We start from the raw sequence: 1,478 nt of genomic DNA on the forward strand, positions 1-1,478 counted from the left end.
ATCTAAAGTAAAACCGACTACAGGGTTGATTAAACATTCAAGTTGCAATTGTTGTATTACGATGATAACCACATGTTGAACATTCCAGATCAAAAAGGATCTGTTGGATTTTGAAAACATTTCACCAAACAAAACATAAAGCAAAGAAAATTATTTTTCATCTCACGTTATCCTCCTCTAGCACTGCATATTTTCCGCCAAAATATGATCATCGTCGGCAGGCATAAAGCATATATTGATCTTTCATTTGCCGGCCTTGACCCTTCTGCATAGCAGCTAAAGCCTATTCAAGTACAAAGGGAAAATCTGCATGTAATAAATTTTTCAGAGGCTGAAATCAGAAAAATAAGTCGATGCTAACATTAAGCAATCACCACTCCTTGTATTGGCTGGCAACTTCAGTTGTAGAAAATTCCGTTCTATTTTTAGATACGAGTGGGTCCTGTTTGCATCGATTTGGATGAAGCAAACAAGCGTTGTTTCCTTCATTTCTATCCCTCAGATTTGACAGTTGACTGAGAACATGCAACGGCGATGAAATTTTTTTAATAATTAAAGAATTAAGCTTAAATAATTACAAAACCCAAGAATAAGACAGAATCACTATACAAGGATATCTAAAAAAATAGTACACACACGATTTTGCTAAGGGTCATCAGTTTTCCTCCAAGTTTTCCAAAATTGTACACCTTACATTACTTCAACATTAGAATGAAAAAATGCATCATCAAAAACTATCTGACATTTGCATTAATATAATTCACGGAAAAAGCATACATAGTATTGTAAAATTTCAAACAGTAATAAATCTGAACGAATATTTCACGTAAAACATCAATCAATAATTGGATAGCAATGATAGTGAAAATAATTGATGCGCATGCACAACACACCAATCAAAAATATTACATTTCGTACGAAAATAAGCATAATGAAGAAATGAATAATCATCACAAACATTCGCGGTAAAATTCATTTTCTGCAAAGTCAGAAATATCAATTGAAGACATAAAAAGGATTGATAAATTACTTCAATCAGTAAAATAATCAATCGTTAAAAAACAGCATTAATCAAAATTTTACGGTAATCAATTTGAAAAATAAAAAACTGTCCAGAAATTGCAAAAATCTTCCGTCCATAAAATTATTCAATCCATCGGTTCAAATGGAAAATCTGGATGTTTCCTAGCCCTAAAAAGAAAATTATTTATCAAAATAAAAAAGTATACCGGTAAAACATATTAATGGTACCAGTAGAAAAGGAACAATCGTTTCTTGATTGGTCTGTTTGCCAATGCAGACATATCTGATTCTTCAAGTTTAAAATCAAATACATTAAAGTTTTCTTTTATTCGACCTTCATTCGTGCTTTTCGGTATCACTATCATTCCACGTTGAATCAAATATCTCAACAAAATCTAAAACATTTATACTCCAGTCAACCATTCAATTATACGCAATAATTTATTCTCAAACAA

Source organism: Trichinella spiralis, assembly GCF_000181795.1.
Source record: "Trichinella spiralis strain ISS 195 chromosome Unknown Scfld274, whole genome shotgun sequence".
Lineage (NCBI taxonomy): Eukaryota > Metazoa > Nematoda > Enoplea > Trichinellida > Trichinellidae > Trichinella > Trichinella spiralis.